Source organism: Octopus sinensis, unplaced genomic scaffold, assembly GCF_006345805.1.
Source record: "Octopus sinensis unplaced genomic scaffold, ASM634580v1 Contig11541, whole genome shotgun sequence".
Classification (NCBI taxonomy): domain Eukaryota; kingdom Metazoa; phylum Mollusca; class Cephalopoda; order Octopoda; family Octopodidae; genus Octopus; species Octopus sinensis.
In genome coordinates, this window is record NW_021832381.1 from 37988 (window position 1) to 51685 (window position 13698).

General features: G+C 34.1%; 1 non-coding gene across 1 annotated transcript; it reads right to left on the bottom strand.

The window, feature by feature from the left end:
* Positions 1-9169: 9169 nt before the first annotated feature.
* On the bottom strand, positions 9170-9242 carry Trnar-acg. Its single transcript has one exon. It is a non-coding gene; the product is annotated as a tRNA-Arg (tRNA).
* Positions 9243-13698: the final 4456 nt, after the last annotated feature.

A 13698-nucleotide genomic window follows, 5' to 3' on the forward strand; every position in this document is an offset into this window, starting at 1 on the left:
CGAACAGTCTGTTATTGAAAGGGATTCAGCCATTTACGAACTCTCCATAGGCAGTCTAAAAAACTTCACGGTAGATTTAAGAATTGAGTATTGTGATTAAGATCAATACAGTTCGTCTACCTATCCTTTAAATAATCGAAAATATTATTTTATATAATTGAATAATTTTTCTATAAATTATATTAAAATCTGAGCATGTTCTTGTTATGAATATATTTCGTCTTTTGTCTAAAGGTGCAAAATTTGATACTACAAGATTTTCGGATGATGCCAAGCGATTTCAGGTTAGATTAAGTAAACTATAAAAAGTTGTCACAAACTGAACCTTCAGAAGTTGTAGAAAATGATAAACCCGAGTGTATTGAAGAACTGAGACAAAAACACCAAATATCAGTAATTGGAGATAACGTTTGCGGCCCAATTACTGATTTTAATGATTTACTGCTTTTGGGATTTTCATCTCAATTAGTTGAAAACGTCCAAAAATTGGGATTTAAAAAACCAACTCCCGTTCAAATGCAATGTATCCCTGTTATGATGGTAAATTTTCCTCAAACCATTTCTAGACCAACGACGTTCTGGTTTGTGCCCCCACTGGATCTGGAAAAACATTGGCTTATATTTTGCCTATTTTAAATGATTTACGTCATCATAAAAATGTGGGACCGAGAGCTCTAATATTACTTCCTACTCGGGAATTATCGCGGCAAGTTTTCGGCGACATAAAAGCAGTCTGTACAGGCATATCCCTAAGAGTGGGGAATGACATATCTTGTGGTTGAAATAAATACTGACATGACAGACATTGTTGTGTCCACCCCAAAACGTATTCTATACAACAAGGAAATCATAACTCCCAGTGTCCGCTGGCTGGTTGCAGATGAGTGCGATAAACTTTTTGAGCCGAACTCCTTCAGAAAACAAGTCTTTCTTCTTTTTTATAATAGTTTTCCGATGTTTATGTTCTTTGTGATAATATTCGATTGAAACGTGGATTCTTCAGTGCAACATTTGGATCAGAAGTGGAGGAATGGTGTAGACTCAACGTGGATGATGCAGTTTTTCTTTATGTGGGGAATTGGTATGGCAATATTGTTTAGTTTAGTAATCCAACAGTTCGACAAAAAATGGTTTTTGTAAGTGACCACGTGGGTAAATTATTTGCCATTCGCGATCTTATTCGCTCTGGAATTAGGACTCCCGCCCTCGTATTTGTTGATTCCAGAGAAAATGCTGACGGTCTTTACAAGGAATTGCTGTTTGATGAAATATCAGTTGATGTACTTCATTCTGGGAGAAATGTTAAAGAAGTATTTTTTACTACTTTATTTTCAGAGAGATCGTATTGTCGAGAAATTTAGATTAGGGGATATTTCGGTTCTAATTTGTACTGATTTGGTATCACGGGGAATGGACTTTAGTGCTGTTAATTTAGTAATAAATTATGATATGCCAAAGTCTTCGATTGATTATATTCACCGCATTGGTTGGTGCTGTATTCCCCACTTTTAGGCAGAACTGGTCGTGCTGGTAGAAGCGGTGAAGCAGTGACATACTATACTCAGGAAGATATGGAGAATGGTCTAGAGCAGTATTTTATATTTTTTATTGTTTCAGCATTTCTAAAATAATTAAATCAGGGAGTTTACTTCCATCTTTTATAATCAATAGCGAGTTTATATGTTGGTGATTTAATGTTAGAAAACGACGGATCAGTAGAAATAAGGACAAATCCAAGAAAAAAAGGCATTGTGTTAAATGAATACTATAACTTTTATTTTAATTGTTGCTTTTGTAATATAAAGTGATTTACTTTGGATATAATTTTTAATTCAATTTAAGAATTTCTGAACTTGATATATGTGTAAGGAGAGAGAACTATTTAGAATCCACTCATTAATTGAAGACTTAATACGGATTATAAAGAATGTCTTTTCACAAGATGAAAAAATTATGAAAGAATAACAATGCTTCAAAATAAACGCATAACAAATGCTTCAATTCTTCAAAATAAACGGTTACATGTAATCTATTGAAAAATAATGTTGCTAAAATAAAACTTTAGAACTTCGAATGCATGAGTTTTTGGAAAAACTTTTAGGGTGGAATCTTTGAATTCGGTGGAATCGATGAACAACTGATTTTGAGACTAAGACTCTACAAAAGTTTGTTCTGAATATCATCAAGTGGACCCCTGACTGCAAAGCAAGTGGCTGCGACGGCATCTAATTTTGTCAAAAAATTAATTTTTGGTTGAGGTGGTGAGGTGCCTCTTACAATAATAATCTCTAAAACATCTTCTTTGACATCTTCTCAAAGCTTTTCACTAGGAACTTTTAACATAAGAGGATTAAATGCTGAAGTCAAAGTAAATTCACTCTCTAAAGACCGCGTTGCGAATTTTACCGAGTTGAGATTTGCTGCATACAAAAACGAAAACCTGTTTGATGAAAAATTACGTAAATGGAAATTATAAATTCCTCATTTTGAACTCGTTGCGTAGGCACTACAGTTTAGGCTTCGCTGTTTATTTATCTATTGCGCCCTCCAATCTGTATGCTTTGAATTACACACTCTACGCTATATTCATTGCCGGGAATTTGCATTCTAAGGTTGGGAGAAAAAGAAACTCCGAGATCATGGTAAAGGAGTGAGAATATTTCCCCAGTGATATATTTCTGGAATTCTGCAGTGAATTGGATTTTTTGTAAAACTGATTTTTTTAACATTCTGTGAGGCACAAACGACGTGGACGGGTTCAAGAAATATTGAAAATGGAAATCTAGCTCCAATATACAACATGATTGAATAAACAGCTACTTATTCATATAGAGGATGTACGACATATAGTGACCACAAACTGGTTGTTATTCGAATTACTTCTTACAGAGGAAATTTTATATACTGGCGTTAAAACAAGTCACTTCAAACAATCTGGCGAAGATGGCGGGGAGGATGCCTCTAAGCATGGCTCAAGTAAAACACTTCTAGAGCGACACGAAAGAGCTTCCAACTAACTATGTAAAATGCACAAAGCCTTACGATTACTGAATCGAATTATCAAAAAAGGCAGCATAATCATCCTTGATGAGCTGTTTGAAGTGACTTGTTATAACAACAACAATAGCCCTGCCGCAAGATGAGAACGAAATGTTGACATCTCGCTTGGACCAGCCACATAAGATCAAGACAGAAAGAGAACATGTTATTAAGAAACTAACTAATCCAAACGAAGACATGTGTTTCTGCTCCATCTATTTTTCTTTTATGGTGTGGCTGATGTAGACATCCGGTTCCGCAGTGGAATCACTGATGACGGCGTCACTCGTCAATCCGGGGTGGTGGCGTAATGCGAAAACAGTGACTTGTTAAAACTACAGTGAAACCTCTCGAATCCGCCGCTTCTCGAATCCGCTTGTTTTAATCAAAAATTTGAAATTTCCTATGAATGATTCTTGAATCCGCTTGTTTCTCGAATCCGCTCCTCAAGTATTATGAAAAATAATTTTTTTATCTAATTGTAAGTTAAATTAATTAACATTTTAAAATTCTCATTACACGTTAAATTGTATTTTTGTGATACGTTGCTGTGTTAGACTTTCTATCAACAAAAAAATTTCTATACTACGTTATATTTGTGACAACCCATTCGTTTCTGGACCTCAAATTTCCAGGATTTTTTCTTCACGGTTAAAAAAGAAAATTTCTCCGAGAACTATAAACGACCTTAAATCAAAATCGGACCTGTTGAATAGGACTGACATCAAAAAATTAAACATAACGAGAATTCCAAAACTCAAATTTAATGAAATTGATGTAGCGATGATAACATGGATTAACCTAATGGAATTTAGTGGAGCAATTCTATCAGATTCGATGTTAATTGCAAAAGCTCTTAAATTTGGAAAAAATTTTCCAGAATTTAAAGCAAGTCGTGGGTGGTTAGAAAAGTTTAAATTACGAAATGGTATCAAGTTAAGAAAATTTCACGGAGACAGTGGATCAGTAAATCATGATGAAAAATCTATTACTGATTTTAATGAAACAATGAGTTTAAAAATTGAACAATATGTATTGGACAATGTTTATAATGCAGATGAAACTGGTGTTTTTTACAAGGCGATTCCTTCTAAAAGTGTGTGCACTAAATCACGGCCTAGAATAAAGTTGTCGAAGGATCGATTTTCTTTACTACTATGCGCAAATTGTTCTGGTTCCGATAAAAGAAGGCCTGTAATGATAGGAAGATTCAAAAGTCCAAGGTGTTTTAAAAATTTTAACATTGGAAAATATGTTACCTACACCCATTCCAATAAGGCATGGATGAACCGTGAAATTTTTAACAAGTGGCTCAGTGATTTTGATTGTGAACTTGCGAAGAAAAAAAGAAAAATTCTACTTGTAATAGATCAATGTCTATCTCAGGTGTTCTCAACCGTGGGCGAATCGCCCCCCTAGGGGCGATAATTTTGTACAGGGGGGCGATAATTTTGTACAAGGGGGCGATAATATATTTAGTAAAATATTCGAATTTTAATATAATACAAGTATTTATACATGTTAATTTTAATAATGTTTCAGATTTATTAATATTTTTCTATAGTGTTTATCCTTAATTTTATATTTAAAGATGTTTTATTTTATATTTATTCTAAAGATGTCTTCTCGCTCAAATAAGAAAAGTCGTCATTATCAAAACGAATATTTAAAATATGGGTTTATTCAAAGTACTGAAGATACAAAACAGCCTTATTGTCTTATTTGTCAATGTTCTTTCTCAAATGAGGCGATGAAGCCATCACGATTACAGGATCATCTAAAACGCAAGCACCCGGATAAAATGTCAAAGCCGATTGAATATTTTCAAAATTTAAAATACAATTTTGAAAATAAGAAAACGATCAAATCGTTATTCACAAAGCCAGTACATGATGGTTTATTACATTTGATTTATTATTTTATATTTTGATTTTTGAGTTATATACAAAAAACAACCAATTAAGGGACAATGCCCAAAAATTTTTAAATTGTATGTGGACAAGGGGGCGATAAAATTTCAAAGGGGGGCGATAAACAAAAAAAGGTTGAGAATGCCTGGTCTATCTCATCAAATTATTGTTACGTTAAACTCAATTGAAATTCTTTTTTTGCCTCCTAGAACTTACTCGCTCTTGCAAACAATGGATCAATGAATTATAAAATGCTTTAAAGCCGAATTTACCAATTTGAAAATAAATGATATAATCGAAAAGGTTGAGGCAGGGGAAAATTGTCAGAATGCAATTAATGGAATCACCCTTAAAACTGCTGCGACATTAACATTCTTCGCTTGGAATAAAGTTACTCCTACGACCATCAAAAATTGTTTCCGTCATGCACAATGGATAAAATGTGAAACAATCACAATCAACAGTGAATCTAAGAACTACGAAAATAATTATGAAGAAATAATTAAGAAATTTCAAATTGACGATCCAATATCTTATAGTGAATTTGTTGATTACGGATATACTGAAAATGAAGAGCTAATGGAATTTTTAGAAAAATCTGAACAAGCTGGTACATTACAGCCAAAAAAAGTTCAATCAGTTAGTGATTTTATTTAATAATTATACTTAGGAAACAATTATTGAAGAGGAATCAAATGAGAAAAGAGTTGATCCCTCAGAAGCTTTCAGAACTCTAGAGATTATTCAAACTTATGCTTCTCAGGTAAATGCAGATATAGATGATCATGAAAATATTATGCGAATTGGGGAAATGTTAAGAAAATTAATTAAAAAATAAAATTTCTGATTTTTTTGAATATAAATAATTTTATGTATTCAGTCATTTGTATATAAAAAGAAATACTTAATCTATATTGTAAGTTCATGTTTCAACTATAAAATATTATTTAAATTGCCTCTCGAATCCGCCGATTTTGGGACCGACCAAAAATCCCATTATTAATCCATATCTAAAAGCCGGGAAAACAAAGGGGTGACCTGAGAAACTTGAGGCAGATAGTTCTGCTGACTACTACAATGAAATGTCTGTCAATTATTGCACTTGGCAGAATATCAAAATACGTAAAGTAATATGTGACATGGTTTGCGTGATACCTATGGGCCGCGCGATACCTGACGTGACCTTGCAGCTTAACTTAATGTCAATATTGTAATTAATATTAAACTTCAAAGAATAATAACTTGTTAATTATTTTTTAAGTTTGGACATTGGCACAATCGAAATTTCGCTCATCGAATTTTTTATCTATTAAATTTGAATGTTTAAACTACCTCAACGCGATTGTTTGATAAAATACTGATAATTTCTGCAGATGGATAATATGGAGATTCAAACTTATTCAGTCGCAATCTTTTCGGACTTGTAAACGAATAATTACAATCATCTACATATAGAAATTCAAATTACATGAATTTTCAATTGGACTCGGACAATTGTTTGCATCATCGACTTGATCAGGACTCAACAAATCATTACCTGAATTATCTAAGGAATAATTTTATAATTACAACCATAAAATATTGTATTTATTCCACTTATTCCCCGGTATTTTTCAAAAGGGCTCTCATTAGAAGATGAGTGGACAGAAATGTTATAACTGTACACTGCATTTTCTAATTTTTCCAGCCACTTTTTATTATCATTGTCGATCATTTTTGCCATTTTTCTTGTAATTGACTGGTTGAAGCGTTCGACAATCCCTTGTGAGCGGGGATTGTTTGGCCTTCCGTGAATTCGTTTGATATTGAATTCCTCACATAGATTGGTCATTTCACGATTCTTGAATTCAGTCCCATTATCGGACTGAAGAAATTGACACGGACCATTTAAGAAAAATAAGGTTTTCACAAACTTCATTTGAGGACTTAGTGTAGAGCGGCCTCGCAAATGCAAATCTATAAAAATTGTTAAAAAAACTAACCTGCTATATACGTCAATGCCGTTAAAATCCATTTAAAATTTTTATTTATGGTAGAAAAACTTTTCAGATCTATAAGATCTATCTGAAATCTTTCATTTGGGCTAGATGCAAAGACATGGTTATTTATATCTCCAATCTAGGATTTAAAAAAGTTAAAACTTTTAAGGGTCGCGCAAATTTACAAATTTCACAGTTTCGAATGACTTTTCTAATAATCTCATTTTTAACTGTGAAATATCGTTGTCGACATTCATATTCAATTTTGTTAACTCCTCCATGCAAGAAGTCATGCAAACTTTTAGCAACGATCTCCATTTCGGGTTCATTGTCTAGACCAGGCATTCTCAACCTTTTTTTGTTCATCGCCCCCTTAGATATTTTATCGCCCCCCTTTGAAATTTTATCGCCCCCTTGTCCACATACAATTTAAAAATTTTTGGGCATTGTCCCTTAATTGGTTGTTTTTTGTATATAACTCAAAAATCAAAATATAAAATAATAAATCAAATGTAATAAACCATCATGTACTGGCTTTGTGAATAACGATTTGATCGTTTTCTTATTTTCAAAATTGTATTTTAAATTTTGAAAATATTCAATCGGCTTTGACATTTTATCCGGGTGCTTGCGTTTTAGATGATCCTGTAATCGTGATGGCTTCATCGCCTCATTTGAGAAAGAACATTGACAAATAAGACAATAAGGCTGTTTTGTATCTTCAGTACTTTGAATAAACCCATATTTTAAATATTCGTTTTGATAATGACGACTTTTCTTATTTGAGCGAGAAGACATCTTTAGAATAAATATAAAATAAAACATCTTTAAATATAAAATTTAAGGATAAACACTATAGAAAAATATTAATAAATCTGAAACATTATTAAAATTAACATGTATAAATACTTGTATTATATTAAAATTCGAATATTTTACTAAATATATTATCGCCCCCTTGTACAAAATTATCGCCCCCCTGTACAAAATTATCGCCCCTAGGGGGGCGATTCGCCCACGGTTGAGAACACCTGGTCTAGACAAATCACTAGCTTGTGATCTGAATTCGCACATTTAAGATACAATCTATACATTTACAATTTGTATGATACCTTTCATTAATTACAGTAAAATTTTCAATTTTCTTAACTAGTCTATATTTTTTTTGCTTTGTAAGATGTTCAGGAAATTTATCCTGTAAAACATCTTTTAAAATTTGATATTCCAAACTATTCTTTACATAACCTTTGTACGAGGACATTGCTGCAAAATATACTTGCACGCTAGAAATAACTCAAGAAATTTAGGTTTTCCACCAAAAAAATTAATTTCTGATAATTAAATTCCTACAAATATAATTTTTTGTCAAAATGAGAGAGTCTTTAGCTAATTTAGTAAATTATTAAATGATAAGAATGAGTCGCGGTCTAATTAAAAGATTTATAATCTCGGAGCTCAACCTTCCTTCTTCAGCTGTCGAGCCTGGCTCAGTCTCTCGCAAAACCGAGAAGATGAAGATTGGAAAGTACAAGGAGCTCTCTGAACGGTATCTGTTCACTCCCATCGCCGTCGAGACTTCCGGCGTCATCGGCGAAAAGTCTCTTTCCTTTCTAAAAAAGCTTGGCCGCATGATCTCCCATAAACGGGGAGACCACGCGAGTCCAAGTGGCTTTTCGAAAGGATTTCCTTGGCCATAGTACGTGGAAACTGTGTTTCCATTTACGATGCCGGGAATTTAGTTAGTTAATAACTATTTGTTAATTACATATAAAAAAAAAATTTAATCCCATCAATGTCATAATTGTACATTTCAAGGTCACGTCAGGTATCGCGCGGCCCATAGGTATCGCGCAAACCATGTCACATAATATCTGTTGGTTTCTATTAGTGTGTTGCGTTGGCCACCAGAATCACTTAATCTAAGGATTTCCTTCAGATGTATGCATATGTCTGTTGTAACGGAGTCGGTTCTACTCCCCTTTCCGAACATAACGGCGACGACTCAGACTTGTGCACATTCCCTGTTGGATCTTCAATGGAAAGGGTTTTCTGGAGACAATGATCTTCTTAATTAGTTCGGATTCTTGTTCTCTCATTTTCTTTTCTTTCAAAACAAAAAAAAATAAAAAAATATCTGTCATTGGGCTAAAGTGGTTTTATAACCGGAAGATCCACAGTCGATTTTCACATTAATAAAATTCGATCTTTCAGGTTTAAATAGAAAAACTAAATCTTAAAAAACGACCACGCTGGGACTCGAACCCAGAATCTCCCGATCCGTAGTCGGGTGCGTTATCCATTGCGCCACGCGGCCTTTTTTCAAGGTGTTTTCGCAATTATATTTGATATTAAACCCAAATTAGTGATTTATTAATTAGCATTTTTGACTTTCACGGGTTCCGGCATTTACCAAATGGAATTGATTGATTTGCAAAATGATGTTGAACTGAAAAGTTTGTTCAGCAACATTTCAATAATTAACTTGTATTCGAGAATTCCAGAGAACCGATTTCCGAATCTAGTCTATAATGCAAAGAAAAATTTATCGACGTTTGGATCAACATATGTCTGCGAATCGACATTTAGTAAACTTGTTCAAATTAAAACAAAGTTTCGCAGCAGGTTGACTAATAGTCATCTAAGTGATTTGCTACGTACTTTAACTAGTAAAATTAAACCTAATTTTGATTATTTATTTAATAAATAATTGTTAAAAATTATTTGCGGCCCCAGTAATTTTTGTTAATTTGCGGCCCCTGATTAAAGAAGCTTGAGAATCACTATCTTAGACCAATCTCCTTAGAATTAAGTGGTAGTTCAAATTGTGTCTACCCATCATTATCAAAATGTTTAGGATCGACTCGGCACTTCTTAACGTATTATCGATTGAATGTTTTGTATATTGCAAGGAGAGAATCTCAATAAGTATACCCTTCGGGGCGCGATTTTGCATGCGAGCCTTCGGCAGATATTACTGACTGCAATATGGCGTACTCCTCCATCATTTTTTCGAAAAGCAATATAGTGTGAACTGAAAAGGAGATCCCTAACCAAGCCTGGGTTCTCAGCGTTGACGATCCGTTCGAAAAGTTTAGTAATACACTTGATCAGGCGGATTCCAGCTTCCATAGTCAATCAAGCCGTTCTTTATATGATTCGGCCGGAGACCATCAATTCCTCCACTACTACTCGGTCTGAAGAAATGAATCCTTTCCAAGATTTTATCCTCCAAAATTGACAATATATGATCATTGTCTTGTGTGGGAAACTTCCATAAGTTATCTGGGGGCATCGGATGTTTGTTTTTGGAGTGTTCCAATGTCTCGAAAGTAGATTCAGCAAAGTGAATCAGAAACGAAAGGGCTTGAGCGGCCGGATGGATGTCGCGACCCATGAGTTTACGACTGACTTGGGTATTGAACCACTAACCTAATTTTTCTTCAATACACATTGGGTAATTGCTCGCTTTACAATCGTAGTCAATACAAGAGACATCCAATCCAAGAATGGTCCTCCCCTGAGCTCAGCGCATCAGTGATAAGATCGCACAAGCAGTTTGCCGCAGAGATCCAAGCCTGTTTAGAATATTTTCTTAGATTTCCCTAATTTGCAAACGCCACATTTCATGGTGTTGATTTTATTACACCAATGATAAACAGAAGAGTCGTTCTCCACTATCTTAAGAGTTTCGATCGTCTTGGAGTCTTTTTCTTTCGATTTATTTTGCCCTAACGAAACACACAATCTGAATGTCCATAGCAACATTCAATTCTATATTTTATGATTAATTGTTGTAATTAACAATTGACCAATCATAAACTTTCATGACAGCTTTCAGTCTATCTAGAGTCTAGATAGGATACGCGGTACGGTGTTGTCCATTGTGAATTGGATACGCGGTAAATCTCTCAATCACAGGAGATTTAAAAAAATGTTAGTGGAAATTGACACAGTGCATAATGATGTGCTTTACCATACCACTGTTCGATGGTTGAGTCGTGCCGCGTGCCTCAAAAGGTATATTTGCTTGAATAGAAGTTAGATTTTATGAACTACTCCCTCAAATAAGAGAATTTGTTAAAGACCACAAATACCATGATTTGTTGAGCAGTAAAGAGTGGATTGCCGATTTAGCTTTTTGGGTAGATCTAACCTCTCATTTATCGTCGTTAAATTGTGAATTACAGGGGAAATATAAATTTTGCCATCAACTCTATGGATCTATTGCTTCTTTTATATCAAAATTAAAACTTTGGAGGGATCAAATAATGCTCAAAGATACAATTCATTTTACTTGTTTGAGTGAAAATAAAGCTAACGGTTCATTTGAAAAATATACTACCATTATCAGTCACCTTATTGTTGAATTTGAAAAACGTTCTAAGGTTTATTAAAATTTAGTTTATTTTAAGAATTTTGATGAAATTTTGCCATCAATGAAAATTTTTGCAGCACCATTCAATATAGATCCTAAGAATGCTCCGCCATCACTCCAATTAGAATTGATAGACCTTCAATCAGATGTGCAATTTACCTCAGTGCAAAAGATTGAAAATTTAATGGAATTTTATAGTTCACTTCCCAAAGAAAAATATCCGAATATACTCATAAATGCTTATAAATATGCTTCAATGTTCGGATCCACTTATTTATGTGAGTCAATTTTCAGTAAAATGATTCACATAAAAAATAAATATCGAAATAAATTGACTGATAATCACTTATGCCAGCTTTTGCGATCTACATGTGCCTCCTATATTCCGTGTTATGACAAATTAGTTAACAATTAGTTAAAATAGCTAACAATTTTTCGTTTTAGTTAACAATTTTTCGTTTTAGTCATTTTCCTTTAATTAATTAAGACTAACTATCTCGGTTTCTGAATAAAAAATGAATCTAAAAAAAAATTAGTTAAAAGTTAATGAAAGTTTTAATTTAATTTATTCTGCGGCCCCGAAGACAATGGTTAATTATCGATTTGGCCCCGACGTTAAAAAACTTGAGAAACCCTGATCTAGACAGCAAGCAAGACAAATAAATTCACCACGAAAATTGATTATTCAATTAAAAATAAAGTTATTTTGTTTATTTGAGAAAGACTGGTCCCGGAGTTGGAATGTTGGAATCAGCAGAATCGAGAGTTAAATCAGTTGAAATGATTCTGAGTTGGATTGGGGGCATTACAGCGCGTCTGCGATCCCTGGTATAATAGTAATTATTGAATATTGCTGAATTCTCACTGGGAGGTAGACAATTTCTGCGATAGTCACTAACTTAATAATATTAAGTAAAGTTACCGAGGGGATAGCTCATAAGTATATCGGAGTGGATCAGTATACTCCCACTATTTGATAGAATGCATTATAAATATACTCCGTAAAGTAAATCTCTTATTTTGGTCATAAATCGAGTAAGACCACGTCGTTCAATCATATAAATCAATTTTATAATTAATTAAAGTTTATAAACAATTATAAGATTATAAAAAATACTTAGAAGAAATTGGTCTAGAGCAGGGGTGTCAAAATCATTTCACTTAGAGGGTTGCATTTTAAAATAATTTGAATTGAATTGAAATGTTTATTTTCTATGTAACAAACTCGTCACTAGATTAAAAGGGGAGAGAAGAGCCAAACGAAACCAAGGAGACGGAGGAAACAAGTTTGTTTGGTGATTGGGGTCAATTCTAATGGGACACCAGATGTCCCTTCGATAAAAATAACGACCCCTTGCACCACTATTTATTTAAGTGATGCAACAGTTTTTCAATGGATCGTACCGATCTCTCCAGCTCTGGGGTTAGTTTGGATTTTAAGTCCAAGCCATGTGCCAGTTTAATGGCATATCTCCGCGTTTTCTCCAAAAGATCAACATGTTTCTTTCCTTCGCAGCTTCCGAACCATCCTTGAGATCCATAGATCAGGAAGGGTTCTATACACGCAGAGTATACGTATAAGAACGTTTCCGGTTTCAGCTGGAATCGCATCAGAGCTTTCAACATTTGGGTAGCCTTGTTCTTTCTCTTCCTTATATACATCTTGAATGAACCAGTTGCATCCACAACTATTCCGAGGTATTTAAGATCATCCACGGGTTTTATCGCTCCGGTGTTAATACAAACATCAGGTTTCCTTCTCCTTTTACCAATCCAGCAAACAGTGCTTTTTTCAAAAGATAAAGACAAGCCTTTATCCTGGCACCATTTGCCAATTTTTTCGATATGACTGTGGGTTCTTTTCCACGATATTGACTTGCTCATAGAGAAATCCATAATTAAAATATCATCTGCGTAGATGACCATCTCCATGCTAGGGAGATCCACTTGAGGGATGTCGCACATCACACAGTTAAATAAAAGTGGACTGATGACAGATCCCTGCGGAACTCCTCTCTTAAGCAAAATTCTCTTCGATAATTGGTTACCGACCCGTACAAACGATTCTCTTTCCGAGAGGAAACTCTTCATCCAAACTAGGGCTGTCTTTCCAACGCTAAAATTGTATAAAGTTCGTAATAGCCCGGCATGCCAGACGCTATCAAATGCTTTTGATATGTCTAGACATGCAGCCGTAAGATACTCTTTTTTCCTTTGTGCTGTAGATATGGCCTCCTTTAACAGTGAAAAGCAATTTCCAGTGCCCTTGTTCCGCCGAAAACCCCATTGCTCTTTCAAGAGATACTGTTTATCTTCAATATAAGTTGATAGTCTTTTAAAGACAATTTTTTCCATGATTTTTGAGATAGAACATATGAGGCTGATTGGTCTGTAA